This window comes from Cupressus sempervirens, chromosome 4, assembly GCF_028749045.1.
Source record: "Cupressus sempervirens isolate cs-2001-9-10 chromosome 4, ASM2874904v1, whole genome shotgun sequence".
NCBI classification, from domain to species: Eukaryota; Viridiplantae; Streptophyta; class Pinopsida; order Cupressales; family Cupressaceae; genus Cupressus; species Cupressus sempervirens.
Genome location: NC_143121.1, coordinates 684,632,323 through 684,648,216, shown reverse-complemented (window position 1 = coordinate 684,648,216; position 15,894 = coordinate 684,632,323).

Genomic DNA, 15,894 nt, shown 5'->3' with positions numbered 1-15,894 from the left:
AAAATGTTGTCACTTAGTAAATGCACAGTGTGAATTACTTTTAGTAGATCTTAAAACATTAATAGTAATTAACTTGCAAGCATAAGAGAAATAACATGAACACATGAGACACCAAGATTTAATGTGGAAACCATTTGGGACAAACCACCAATTTAACTAGTTACTATTTTGCACTCTTCTAAAGTGAGCTCTATTAGGAGCCAACCCTATTAAAGGTTAAAAAACACACTATTAGTTGTGACCCTGTTAGAGGATTTTAATCACCCTGCTAGGAGTGGCCTTACAAGAGGTCTTAAAACAATTCAATGGAATTGCTACCTTATTAGAGGGATTTACAACTGGCTGTTAAATCAACTCTATTAAGAGATTTTAGATCACAACCACAATGGTTAGAGAGTAATAATGAAATGACCTAATTGTGATGCAACTGAATTGCTGAATCTAGATCTCTTTTCTACTTAAACTTGATCCTTCCTAATCAAATATGACTTTTCTACTCCACAAGTATACCTGCTTATCCTTCAAGTTCACTCCCTCTCTTTTCTTTTCAATTCAATCAACACACTTGCACACACACTAGAAGTCTCAACTTGACCGTTTATTTATACCTTCCAAATTATCAAGTCGACCCAAATTCAAATTATAGTAACTAATATTCATCATCATAGCCAGCTAGAATCAATACATAAAGTAATTAAGCTTCATATGCCAAAATAAGAAAAATCCTTCGTAAGCCGACCCTACTTAGTAGAAACTAACTTTGGAATGATTTCTTGTGTTAACCAACAGAACCTCAGTTAACATTGTGAACTTGTAGAAATCCTTTCACAACTAAGTGAACTCAGTGAATACTAACTTTTTCCAACTTTCCCTTCATTAACCAAGTGAGCTTGGTTAACACTCTTTTCTACCTAAATCTCTTCAATGCTTGAGTGAGCTCGGTAGACACTATCATCTATTCAAAGTAAACCAACAAACACTTGATAGATAAGGAAAACTATCTTTACTAACCAAGGGAGCTTGGTAAGAACTATCTGTCAATTGATATGGTATTTGTGTAACATCAAAGACAATAGACAATTAATCAATTGTATCCAACAATCTTCATCTTTGGCATTGATGGCAACCCAACATGTCATAGCACAATGAAAATTTGAGAACAAGACTCCCTTTGACAAAAAGTTTCTCCCTCTTTGATTTTATATAAGAACTTATTCTTTATGTTGTATTCATCCTTTGCATAACTTATTTTCAAACTTCTCCCTCTACAAAATTTTAGAAAGAAAAAGATATGATAGTAAACTTCTCCCTTTTTCACAACATATGTTGAAGACAACACATGCTAAAATTGCATTAATGTACCTTGAGTACTGATTCATATGCAATATTCTCTTGATTATGCTACATCAACTTATTGATCTTTAACTAGGTACTTCTTGATGCATCACTAAACTTTATTTAGTGAGCTTCAGATAGGAGAATGACCCCTAGCTTACTTCTTAGATACAAGAATGCATCCTTAGGTAATGGCTTGGTGAATATGTTTGCAATTTGTTCTTTTGTATGGACATATTCCAATCTAATTTCTTTGTCCTACACTAGTTCTCTAACAAAGTGATATTTTATAGTAATGTGCTTTGTTTTGGAATGCATTACTGGGTTCCTTGATATGTCAATTGCATCAATGTTATCACAATACATGACTACTGGCTCGTTGATTTTAACCTTCATTCCTTCTAGCAATTGTTTGAACCAAACAATGTTAGAACAATTTACTGTTGCTTCTCCATACTCTATTTTTGTTATGGATTGGGATGTGTAGTTTTGCTTCTTTCTTGTCCAAGATACTAGCCTTTCACCAAGAAAAGAAAGCTCCACCACTTGTTCTTTTTCTGTCATCAAGATTTCTTCCCCAATCAGCATCAATAAATACCTTTAGCTCTAGGTTTCCTCCAAGTCTGTACCATAAACCATAGTCTTCAATACCTTTTACATATCTCAAGATTCTTTTGATTGCCATCATGCAATTTTCTTTGGGTTTAGTTGAGAATCTTTCCACTATCCCAACTACTAAGGCAATATCAGGCCTTGTGTGAACTACATACTATAATTTTCCAATCATTGATCTGTATAAAGTCTAATCTACTTCTTTGGAGTCATCATCTTTGGTAAGCTTGAGTCCAGTACACATGGGGGTACCAACTAGTTTAGAATCTTCCATACCAAACTTCTTAAGTATCTCTTTTACATACTTTGATTGGGTGATATAGATACCATTTTTGTCATGTTGTAACTACAATCCAACAAAGAATTTTATTTCACCAAGCATGGACATCTCAAACTCTTTGTTCATTTTTTTCTAAAAATGCTTTGCATAGGTAATCATTTCCTGTAAATAGAGTATCATCCACAAATATCTCTACTAACACAATTTTTTTATCTGGTCCTTCCTTGATGTACAAACTATTGTTATCATTTGTTCTCTAAAAACCAATCTGTATCAAGTAGTTATGTATTCTTTCATACCAAGCTCTAGGAGCTTGTTTGAGACCATATAGTGTTTTTTGTAATTTGTAGACCATATCCCTTTTGTTAGGATCAAAAAATCCTTTGGGTTGTTCAATGTATACATCTTCATCAAGAATTCCATTCAAGAATGTAGATTTAACATCCATTTGATATACTTTGAATCCTCTATGAGTAGCATATTCAAGTAGGTTCCGAACACCTTCTAATTTTGCAAAAGGAGAGAAATTCTAACCATAATCAATTGCTTCTTCTCGAGAATAGTCTTTACACACTAATCTAGCTTTGTTTCTTGATACTTGTCGATCTTCATTCAACTTATTTCTAAATACCCATTTTTCTCAAATCAAATTTTTATCTTTAGGCCTAGGAACAAGAGTCCAAGTTTTATTCTTTTCTATATATTCTATTTATTCATTCATTGCCTCAATCCAACTTTCATTTTCTAGAGCGTCCTTAACACTTCTAGGATTAAAATCAGCAAGTAAACATGTACCTTTTAATTTGCTTCTTATCATAGTACCTTCTAATTTATCTTTAATAATCTAATCAGGTGCATGATGACTTCTGATATATTTGGCCAATACAAGTTCTTTGCCTTTTGAATGAATTGCATTGTCTTCATTTTGAATTTCAACTTCAGGCTTAGGTCATTCAGACTCAGTAGGTATTGACTTGATAGCATTAGAATGTGACTCGGGTCCCTATGTCTCGATTTGTACATCTTGTAACTTGGTAGCTGTGGAAGACTCAGGAGGTGAAGTGTAATGACCCTTTTTGGGACATTAGGGTTTCTTACTGTAAATATGTTTTCTCCCGGGTCCTTCCATTTGTAATGACTTTTTAGAGGTCATTCGTTTGTGACTTTTTCTTTAATTTGTATCTCCTTTTTCCATATCTTTTCTCTAATGTATTTTCCAATGCATTGATATATTATATATATGTGAGTATATTCATAGAGTCATGTTCTTTCAAATTAATAGTAATTATATTAATAAGGTATTTTATTATTTTATTAATTATATATTATTTTTAATGATTATAAACTATATTATTATATTAACTATATTATATAAATTATGTAAAGACTATTACAATATTATGTAATCTTAGATATTCTGATAAATTATAACTATATCATTATTAAACATACCCTAAGATCATTATATTAAATAATGATATATTATTATATGTATTTAGATATATACTATATATATATCATGTATATTTAATATTATTTATCTTATTTATTATACTTTAAGTGTGATAATAATTAGATATATTATCATCTTATTAATTTACATTGTAATTATAACGTTTATTCCTTATATATATTGATATTATTATTATGAATAATAATTTCATTATATTCATATAAATAATATAAATAATTAAGTAAAATAGATCATAAATATTTATATTTTATCAATATTATTTGTTTAGGAATAGTATATGAATTATTATTATATTTTATCCCATAATTATAGGATTCTCTTTAGGAGGGGTCATGACAAGTCCACCCCTCTTGAATTTTCTTGTCCTCAAGCAATAAACATTTTCATATTTGTTTCACCTTATATAATGAAATTGACTACTAGATCCTATTCAAATTTTTACTTGTAATATTACTTCGTTTATTCTATAAAGAGTCACATATGTAGTATGCATCTGAATGTAAAGTATACACATGAATGTATGAAGACACAAAGAAAACACGAAGCATGCATGAAGTAGACACATGTAAACACAAAGCATACACAATGAAGTCAGATGATGCATGAAGGCATGAAGTAGACACGATGTAGATAGATGAAGACACGAAGCAAACACGATGCAAACACATCATACATAACCTTGATTAGATCCTAAAATTAACAATGCGCAATGACTATACTTCTTCATTAGGCTTATGATCCCTGCAATCACAAAATAAGCATCAGTACATGCATATAAATATATATAAACTTCAAAGAAATTTGAATAATAATAAGTTAATCCAAGCTAATTCCATACTAAGCCCAAGAGTGGACTTTGGCCCCCCTTGGCCCCGGTGGTAGGTGTTAGGCATCCACACGAGGGGGTCTACTTAGTGGATTTCTTGTTTGGCTAGAAAGGTTCTTGTGAAAAGGAGCCATTACTATCTTTCCCTTAACTAGCACTACAATATGGTGTTTTCTTCTGATTGCAAACTCCATAGGAAAGTGGTAGGGTTCCCTTTTCTTATTTACATAATCCTTTGGAAGGAATCTTTCTCCCTTTCCTTATTATGATCATCATAAGATGGTAGATTTACGGTGTAGAGGGCACATGAAACAAGCTCTAAGCATATCTAACAAGTGCTCAAAATTACTCCGCCTGTCCCTCCACCAACTCCCTACCTTAGGATATCATAATGTGGATGAGAAGATGAGTATTAAATTTAATTTACTTTGTTCATTTGAAAAATTTCTTCTTATAGTACACAAACAACTTTCTCTCTCCTTGTTACGATCATCTTGATGGTAAAATGATGGTGTAGAGGGCACATGAAACAATCTCCAAGCGATTCCGAAAAGTGCTTGAAATTACTCCACCTTTCCCTCCACCAACTCCCTATCTAAGGTTACGTAATTTTGGATGAGAGATAGACTCTTTGTACTATAATTGAAATGTATTCTAATTACTATGTTTTCCTTAAATCAACATTTATTTATATTTCATTTTTTTCCTTTTTCATATATATATATTTTCCATTTATATTTCATTTTCATATATTCTTTATATTTTGTAACTAGAATCATTGATAGATTATTCAATATTCTTCACAATAACAAAATGAGTCAATAATAAGAAAGTTACTAATAATAATATTTTATAGGATAATAGTAACATTTTGTATTAATAGCTTTCCCAAAATAACAATATAAAGAAAATATATATAACTTACTTCATACCTTATGTGATAGGGTGATGATGTGTCAAACTAAATTCTCTTTCACAAGAAATAGTGCCATCTTCATACTTGCATTTTCCAATATTATTTTTCTGCTTTTCCACTCCTTTAAAATCCCTTTCTGTTGAAGAGCATTAAATATTTTTTCCATGCGTGTTCATATGTTTTAATATCTCATTCCTTCATAATTGTCCTCATCTTATTTGAATGATTCTCCATATTATATCAATATTACACCCATTATCTTAATCATTGGTTGGTGGGGTAGTTATAATAGCTCCTTTTATTCATTGATCACTCTTGGTAAATGATCATTGTTAATAAGAATATTTGGTTTCTCTAACCATAATACAAGATATAGATTTTTGGTTATCTTGGATAAGACATAGTCTCAATCATAATATTTTTCATACAATTTAATTCACATTGATGCTTCCTATTAATTGGTCAATTGTGAATATCTTTCCTTTACCAATTAAAATGTGGGCCCCTCCTGTACTCATATGAAGCACCAACCAGCTGACATGGAAATGACTTGATCTCTAAAACTTTATTTGTTAATTGATTTGCCTCCTTTTCTCATTAATGCTAGGATTTATCCATAATTTTTCTCCAAGTATGAGGGTGGGACTGCTTTGACCCAACATTATGTGTTTGAACAAATCATCTTTCGATGCATTCCATGCCCTGTACTTAGTAAGGTTATTTTATTTAATTTCCTTTCCTCTCTGACTGAAATCTAGATGCAATAATTTATACAGAGTACTAAAATTCATCTCTTCATAATTAAAATATTCATGAAAGTTGTGTCCAAGGTGTAATTGGCTTTTTCACTTCATTTTGATCTCTTAGTGTTGTAATTCATGCTATTTTAGTTTTTTAATCATATCCTCTTTATAATATTCCTCCATCGCATATCACTTTGTTGGAATTGCTTGAAACCTGACATACAGCCTCTTATCATTGCTTATCTATGGGTCAATATGCTTCATACACACCTTGAATATCTTGTCCAACATCCATATGGGACACTCATCTCACTTGCCAGCATAGATGTTTTTGATGTGCTTCTATATCAATGGTGTCAATTCTTAACTTTGTGACTTTTGTATTCATTCGCTACTATAGTCATTCACCATTTATTGCTATTGGATTGGTTGTATCCTATGCTAAGTAGATGGGTTCTTATCTGCTCATTTTTTGTTCTTATCTACTCTAGTTTCTGAGTTATTTGTCCCTAATTATATTGATGTCACCTAATACCTTTGACAGTAATTGGCTTGTGGTGAAAATTTTATCCATGTTACAAAACTCTATGAAACACACATTCCACAGTCAACCCTCCACATAGGGAATCTGATATTCAAACTCAAAGAAATCTGCTATAGACAAAAATCAAGTCAACCCCAAAAATACTTCAAGACCTCTCTTGAAGCCAAAAGTTTTACTTGTGAGATCAATTTGGAAACTTGATAACTCAATATTGAAGGCACTAGTAGAAATAAGTCTAGTCCAATTGCTTTTGGTCAAATCCTGTGAAATAATCTTAGCTCTCCCATTATCCTTGGTTTGGCCAAAATGATAATAAGTTGAAGCTATTATGATGGGCATTTTAGGTTCCGCTAGATAGGTTCGCTTTTTGCTGAATGAAAATTGACTCATATTACTAATACTTAGAGGAAAATTATTTTGGTTACTGACAATGAAGATAAATATTAAGTTCTCAAGGCTCTTGATAGTATTATGTTGTTCACTATCTATCATTTTTTGCACCTGACCAATAACACAGTAGATTGGTTTGTAAACTGATCCACATCAACAATAGATTTTAATAAGTTTCCTTGAGAGGAAGTCAATCAACTATAGTAGATTGTTAGAATTATTTCACTCCTCTCCCAACAAATATATTAAGTTATAGGTTCTCTAATATCATTTTTAACATCCGAACATTTTGGGTAAAGCATAGAAATAGATTGATACACATGTCGAACGAGATCAAATAATGGAGGAATCAAATCTGCCCATGCTGAAATATTTGCAAGCAATTGTGAAAGGAACTCTAAGACTATCCATCAATACCTCTTCTGATCCTTCACTAAACAAGAGAGGACTGCACTATTGGGGGATATCACATTCTTTGTTTTATCTTTTACCCTACAGGATGGCAAGATCATGCTCTGATACCATTTGTAATGACCCTTTTTGGGACATTAGGGTTTCTTACTATAAATATGTTTTCTCTTGGGTCCTTCCATTTATAATGACTTTTCAGGGGTCATTCGTTTGTGACTTTTTCTTTAATTTGTATCCACTTTTTCCATATCTTTTCTTTGATGTATTTTCCAATGCGTTGATATAATATATATATGAGTATATTCATAGAGTTGTGTCATTTCAAATTAATATTAATTATATTAATAAGGTATTTTATTATTTTATTAATTATATATTATTTTTAATGATTATAAACTATATTATTATATTAACTATATTATATAAATTATGTAAAGACTATTACAATATTATGTAATCTTAAATATTATGATAAATTATATCATTATTAAACATACCTATAGATCATTATATTAAATAATGATATATTATTATATGTATTTAAATATCTACTATATATATCATGTATATTTAATATTATTTATCTTATTTATTATAATTTAAGTTGATAATAATTAGATATATTATCGTCTTACTAATTTACATTGTAATTATAACATTTATTCCTTATATATATTGATATTATTATTATGAATAATAATTTCATTATATTCATATAAATAATATAAATAATTAAGTAAAATAGATCATAAATATTTATAGTTTATCAATATTATTTGTTTAGGAATAGTATATGAATTATTATTATATTTTATCCCATAATTATAGGATTCTCTTTAGGAGGGGTCATGACATGAAGTCTCCTTATTGTTAGATATACTTGGCAGTGTATCATGTTCTAAGTAAAAAAAATCTTTTGTAATCTTCTTCAGTCTTTTTTGCAAACTCATCAATTCTCACATGTGCACTTTCTATGCTTGTATGAGTAGACAAATTCAAACATTTATATGCTTTACTTCTGTAGGAATATCCTAAGAATATACCTTCATCACCTTTCACACAAAACTTTCCTTTTCTAGACTCTTTCAAGATATAACATTTACTGCCAAATACTTTCATGTAACTTACATTGGATTTATAGTCATACCATAATTCATAGGGAGTTTTATGTGAGTCTTTCAATTGTACTCAATTCAAAGTATGAACTGAAGTGTTGATGGCTTCCTTCTAGTATTTGAGAGAAACATTCTTTTCAATCATTAGAGTCCTTGCACAATCCATTATGGATCTGTTTCTTCTCTCAGCTATTCCATTCTACTCAGGAGTGTCAGGGGCTGATACTTGCCTATTGATTCCTTTTTCAATGCAAAACTTATTGAATTCATTAGAGATGAATTCACCACCTCTATCTGATCTTAAGCATTTCCATCTTTTTCCTGTTTCTTTTTCTACTCTTGCCAAATACCATTTGAATTTCTCAAATGCTTCTAAATTTTCTTTGAGATACATAATAGTCATCAATCTAGAGTAGTGATCAACAAATAGAATAAAGAATTTTTCTCCACTATAACTTTCTATTCCAATGGGTCCACACAAATCAATATGCACAATTTCCAATACATCTTCAAATTGATAGTTTTTACTCTTAAAGCTAGTCTTTCCCATTTTGTTAATTTGACAATTTTTGCATAATCTAACATCTAGTTTCTTCAAACTAGGGATACCTCTTACTTTTCTAAATTTTCTTATCTTGACCATATCAAAGTTTACATGACATAATATTTTGTTCCATAACTAACTTTCTTCTATTTGAGCAATAAAACATGAGCAATCACCAAGATCAAGATAAAATAGGTTACCTCTTATTTGTTTGCCTAATCTAATCATATTTCCTTTTTCATCCAGTAGTCTTTCCGTGCCATGTATGAATTCTACCTTGAATCCAATGTTGATTAGTTGTGCCACACTTAGTAGGTTATGTTTCAGCCCTTCAACCCAATAGGCATTGTCACATACAAGTTTATTGGTTAATGATATGTGACCTTTCCCTTTTATGCAACAAGGTTCATTGTTTCCAAACCTTATACTACCTCCATCATAGTGTTCAAAGTGTTCAAATTTTGTTTTTTCTCTAGTCATATGATGTGAACATCCACTATCTATGATCCATGTGCCATTTTTGCTAACATGAGAGATAAGTGCCATCTTATCTTTTTCTTCATTAGATTCATCTTTTATAGCAATGTACATTGTTTCATCTTCACTGTTATTAGAATCTTTACCCATTATACAAGTCTTCTTACCTTTTTCTTTGAAGGATTTGTGACTTTTGGATTCCTTCTTTCCTTTATACTTGTGGCTCTTCTTCTCATCCTTTCTTTCTCTATTTGGGCACCTAGCAGCAATATGACCAATTTCTTCACATGAAAAGTAGACTAAAAGAACTTTACCTTTGTACTTTCCTCTACTTCTAAAATATTTCTTTGCAAGTAAAGCTTCAAAAACTTCAAGATCACTCTAAAAACTTTCCTCTATTTCCTCTTCACTTTCTGACTAAATGTCCTTTGTTTTCTTGCCTTTTTCTTTGAGTGAAAGTTTAGCTTCAAATACAAACTCAACATTTTTGGAAGCTGCAACACAATTGTCAAAGTTGTCTAGCTCAAAAGTTGTCAATCTTCCTACTAAGGCATCCAAACTTAACTCGTGATTTGGATCACAACTCTTTTCTTGAATAGCAAATACTCTAATTACATAGATATGAAGCAATGTTTTGAGAACTTTACTTACACCAGTTTCTTCCTTTATTTATCCTCTAGAAGCTTTGATTGCACTGACACTAGCTTTCATTCTTTCCACATATTTGGCAACATTTTCATCTTCTCTCATTATCATTTGATCAAAATATCCTCTAAGGCTTTTTTCTTTGGCTATCCTTACATTTTCATCACCACCATAGATGTCATTTAGCTTGTTCCACATATCAAAAGTAGTTTTACAGTCTTTGATCTCATCAAATTCATCATAGTTGAGAGTAGATGCAATATCAATCATCATGATGTTATGGTTCTTTTTCTCAGCAAGATCTCCAATAGATAATGTACCAGTAGGAGTTTTGTATTTTTTATCAAGGCATTTGTAGCCTAAATCACTAATTGTGGCTAGATGAAGTCTCATGAGTCCCTTTCATGCTAAAAAGTTGTTTATGTTGAGCTTTGGAATATCTCTCTTGTAAGATGCCATGATCTTTAGCTCAGGTCCTTGAAACCTTTCCTACAAGCACCAATTTCTTTGATAGTAGTTGTTGGAAATATAAAAATAGTAACTAAGAAGGGGGTGAATTAGTTACTACTAAAATAAATACTAGATCCCTTAGATGTCAACAATAAATGTTAGACTAAGAAAATTGAGTATTGTTCTTACTCGGTAAACATACAAAAAATGCTATCACTCGGTAAATGCAAAGTGTGAATTACTTTTAGTAGATCTTAAAACATTAATAGTAATTAACTTGCAAGCATAAGAGAAATAACATGAACACATGAGACACCAAGATTTAATGTGGAAACCCAATTTGGAAAAAACCACCAATGTAACTAGTTACTATTTTTCACTCTTCTGAAGTGAGCCCTGTTAAGAGCCAACCCTACTAAAGGTTACAAAACACACTGTTAGGTGTGACACTGTTAGAGGATTTTAATCACCCTACTAGGAGTAGCCTTACTAGAGGTCTTAAAAAAATTTAATGGAATTGCTACTTTGTTAGAGGATTTACAACTGGCTGTTAAAACCAACTCTGTTAAAAGACTTTAGATCACTGCTACAATGGTTAAAGAGTAACAATGAAATGACCTAATTGTGATGCAACTAAATTGCTAAATCCAGATCTCTTTTCTGCTTAAACTTGATCCTTCATGATCGAATATTAGTTTTTTGCTCCACAAGGATACCTACTTATCCTTCAAATTCACTCCCTCTCTTTTCTTTTCAATTAAATCAACACACTTGCACACACACTAGAAGTTTCAACTTTACCTTTTATTTATACCTTCCAAATTGTCAAGTTGGCCCAAATTCAAATTACAATAACTAATATTCATCATCATAGTCGGCTAGAATCAATGCATAAAGTAATTAAGCTTATGCCAAAATAAGAAAAATCCTTCGTAAGCCAACCCTGCTCAGTAGAAACTAACTTTGGAACAATTTCTAGTGTTAACCAATAGAAGCTCGGTTAACACTGTGAACTTGCAAAAATCCTTTAGCAACTAAGTGAACTTGGTGAATACTAACTCTATCCAACTTTCTCTTTGTTAACTAAGTGAGCTCAATTAACACTCTTTTTTGCCTAAATTCCTTTAACACCCAAGTGAGCTTGGTAGACACTATCATCTTTTCAGAGTAAACCAGTGAACATTTGGTAGACAAGGAAAACTATCTTTACTGACCAAGTGAGCTCGATAATCACTCTCTATCAATTGATATGACATTTGTGTAACATCAAAGACAACACACAATTAATCAATTGTATCCAACAAAAGTAACATCTCAAATTTAGATTCCATGATATTAGAAAAATGTTATGACAATTCATCATTAGTGCATCCAAAAATAATAGCATCCACATTAATTTACACTACTAAATAATCATCATTGACAACTTTAATATATAAAGTGTTATCTACACTACCATGATTGAAACCATTTATAGTAAGATGATTATCTAATCTAGAATATGAATCCCTAGGAGCTTTTTTTAAAACCATATAATGCCTTTTTTAGATGATACACATGATTAGGTTTATCAAAAGATTCAAAGCCTTCTAGTTGCTCCATATAAACTTCCTCTTCAAGGTAGCCATTTAAGATTGATGGTTTAACATCCATTTGATTGCCTTCTACCTCTCCAATGACTTGAGATTTAAGATGTCTTATGGAAAAAAATCCTAGATGTTGTTTTGGTCATTTTCAGACCAATGTTTATTACTTTAAGCGTTGAAGAATTTTCTTGTTCAATTGTATTGGGTATTTCTACATCAATATCATCTAATTTTTTATCATGTGATATATTTTTTGATCTTTGAAAAGTAATATCTTCAAGATCTTTTTCATAATTATTTTTTATCAAAGAACTTTCATCAAATACCATATTTGTAGCTTCTACAATTTTATTCAACCTTTTATTATAGGACTTGAAAGCTTTACTATGAGTAGAATATCCAAGAAATATACATTCATTAGATCTAGTGTTAAAGCTTTCTGAAGAATCATTATCCTTTTTAATGAAGCATTTGCAACCAAAAATTTTAAATTTTTTGACATTTCTTTTTTAACCATTCCATAGTTCATAAGGAGTATAAGTAGTCTTAACTCTAATATGAACCCTATTTAGAATATATGCAACAATCTAAACAACTTCTTTCCAAAACTTGTTGAGTAACTTCACTTCATTTAATATTGTTCTAGCTATCTCTTCAACTATACTATTTTTCCTTTCCACAAAATCATTTTGTTGTGGTGTATTGGCATTTGAATACTACCTCTTTATACCATATTTTTCACAATATTTACTGAATTCATGAGAGGTGAACTCACCGCCTTGATCTGACCTTATGCACTTCAATTTTAAGTCAATTTCCCTCTCTACCATTTTCTAGAATATTTGGAAGCATTGAAAATCTTCATATTTATGTTTTTAAAAAGTTACCCAAACCATATTTGAGTAGTCATCTAGAAACAACATTAAATACTTTTCACCATTTAGAGATGGAGTTTTGGTTGGACCATAAAGATCTATATGCAAAAGTTCTAATGGTCTATTTGACATGCACTCCTTGGTTTGGAAAGAAGTTCTTGTTTTTTTTCCTTTCACACATTATTCACAAATTTTTGTTGGTAAATTGATTAAAGGTAGACCTCTAACCTTCTTTTTTTCTGATCCTAGCAAGATTATTAAAATTTAAATGCCCCAATCTTTTATGTCATAGCTAATTTTTGTTGACTTGACTCTTAAGATTGATATTAATCAATGATGACTCTTCAACTATAGAATCAACCAAATTATAAAGATTTCCTCCAATTCTTAAACCTCTAGCAATGACTTGATTTTCTTCATTTTTAATAGAACACCCTTTAGCATTAAAAGAAATTGAATAACCACTATCACACATTTGACTTATAGTTAGAAGGTTATGTTTTATACCATCTATATAATACACATCATTAATGGATGTGTCTTTATTAAGAATTATTGAGCCTTGAACTATGATTTAGGCACCTAAATTATCACCAAAATGAACAAACCCTTCATCAAAATCTTCTAAGGTTTTTAACTTGTTTCTACATCTTGTCATATGGTGTGAATAGTTGTTGTCTAAAACTCACGTTGCAAGTTTTGAGCAAACAACGTTAGGTTTCCATACTTGTTCAGGAGTTGATTCAATTTAGATTGGTTAGAAAAAAGTCTGTAATGAAAACATTTAAAGCATCTCATTATTCTCTTTGGTTAGAAAAATGTCCATAATGAAAACATTTAAAGCATCTCATTACTCTCTTAAAATCAAACCTTGATTCATTTTTCACCAATGTACATTTATATGCTTTATGACTAAAAATATTACATTTAAAGCAATAACCTTTGAAGAAATCATTAAAAAACTATTTTGAAAATTCTCCTTTTTCATCAACTTTAAACTTTGAGTCAGATTGATCAAGCTTTGATTGCAACAAAATAAGCTTCTTTTCTTTTTCATCAAGAATTTTTTTTTGATTTTTAATAAGCTAATTGGCATTCATCAATTTAGCTTGTAAAGATTGATTTTTATTTTCATGACTAGAGATTAATTTCTTTAATCTCTTCAGTTGTTGCAAGGATTGAAGAAGCTCTTCTTCAAGATCAACTTATTCATCTAAATCAAATGAAGATTCTGATTGACTGGATTCAAAAATAAATAACCTTTCTTCTTCTTCATCTGAATCACTTGATTCTTCATTTGAGTCTTCTTTTGACAAGAAAATTTTCTTTTTAAAATTCATGAATCTTTTATTTTGATAAAAAGGTTTCATTTTACAAAACTGAAACTTGATCTACGTTAGGATGTTTTGCTGCAAAATGTCCTAATTGACCACAACTGAAATATTTTGGTTTTCCCTTTTTTTTATTTTTTGTTTTTCTAACCAGCAATTCCTCTAGAGCATCAATTAAATCTGAATCACTCTCTTGTTGTTTTTTGACCTAAAAGGTTGTTTCTTTTGAGGTAGAACCAACTTGACTATAGATTCTCATTTCATAGGTAGTTAAGGTTCATTTTAGTTCATCCAACATGATTTTAGAGAAGTTTTTCTTCTCTTCCAATATAGAAATATTTGTTTTTAATTTTGATAAGATAGACTGCATGACTTTTGAAACTATGTCATGTTCTTCAACCTGTTCTCCTAAACCTTTTCTTGCATTTACTATTTCATCAATTCTTGAGAAATAGGAAAATATTTTTTCATCTTCACTCATCTTAAAATTATCAAACTATATTTTAAGGGTTAACAATTTTGACTCCTTGGTCTTCTCATCTTCTTGATAGATTGTCTCCAATTTAACCCAAACATCATTTGTAGATTGACAATAGACTATTTTGGCAAACACATCTTTAGTAAGTCCATATAAAAGGGCATATCTAGCCTTTTTATCTAGTTCATATGTGATCTTATCATTAGGAATAGTGGGCACCATTTTTGGAACAATATATTTTGTAATAACTACATCCCACATTTTGACATCCATGGGATCAATGAAGACTTCCATCATAGCCTTCCATAAAACATAATCATTACCATCAAATAATGGAGCCTCATTAAGAGAAGCACCTTCTAATTTTGCCATTTAACTTCCAAAAATATTGGAATAGTTCCTATAGGAATACATAGGAAGGAACCTCACCTTTGATTCTACTTGTTGGAAGTGGTTTCTATTCTGAGAGGGGGGAGTGATGCAAGAGCATCCTAGGCTTGCCTGCAATCCTGCATGTTTGGAGGAATTTTGATTAAGTGTTGAGGAGAATCAAGCTTGGATTTTGGTGGAGTTATGCTTTCATGGTTAGGTATGTGTTGGAGATACATTGGGGAACCTTTCCTCATGATTCCATAGAGATTGGATGGATTGAGTTGAAGTTTGAATTGTTTTGACCTTGTTGTTGGAACTGTATTTTTCTAGTTTCTTGGTGCATGTTTCAGGCTATATAACTAATTTTTAAAAATGAATGATAGGCTTTGAACTTCAGATATTGAAGAGATCCTAGATTAATTCCTTTTATCAAAGGCATAAGTTCTTATTCCTCATAAGTTGGGAGATATGGCAATTCTCCTAGAGTATC